At 45.9% G+C, this 519-nt stretch overlaps 1 pseudogene; it reads left to right on the top strand.

Annotated features, from left to right (window-relative positions):
* The first annotated feature begins 400 nt into the window (after positions 1–400).
* On the top strand, positions 401–519 carry LOC145044770 (5S ribosomal RNA; annotated as a pseudogene).

Here is a 519-nt window from a genome sequence, read left to right on the forward strand (position 1 = left end):
GTGTTATGGGCCGGAAGGCGATGTGTTTTGGACCGGAAGGTTGTGGCCTGGAAGGGCGTATATGTGGTTGGTATTTTGGGGGTATCTCACTAAGCTTTCGGGCTTACAGTTGTGGTTTTTATGTTTTCAGGTTCTCAGGAGTCTGTGGCAAGGCAAAGGCGTGATCGTACCGTTCCTCGCGTTGGTGTTTTATGAAATGGTCCTGGGAAAAATACTCTGTTAAATAATGTATTGAAAACCTTTTTGTAACAACGTTATTAAAATGGATTGTTTTGAAAAGTTTTAATTGCTTCGAAATTTTGGGTCGTTACAAGTGTGAAAGTGGGTTAGATCTGATCCCACATCGGCTGGGAAGGAGAACTAAGCATTCCTTATAAGGGGTGTGGATACCTTCCCTATCACAATGCGTTTTAAAGTCGTGAGGGCAGCAGATCCCATAAGAACTCTGCAGTTAAGCATGCTCGGGCGGGAGTAGTACCGGGATGGGTGACCCCCTGGGAAGTCCTCGTGCCGATTGGT

Source organism: Lactuca saligna, chromosome 4 (assembly GCF_052625555.1).
Source record: "Lactuca saligna cultivar CGN05327 chromosome 4, ASM5262555v1, whole genome shotgun sequence".
Lineage (NCBI taxonomy): Eukaryota > Viridiplantae > Streptophyta > Magnoliopsida > Asterales > Asteraceae > Lactuca > Lactuca saligna.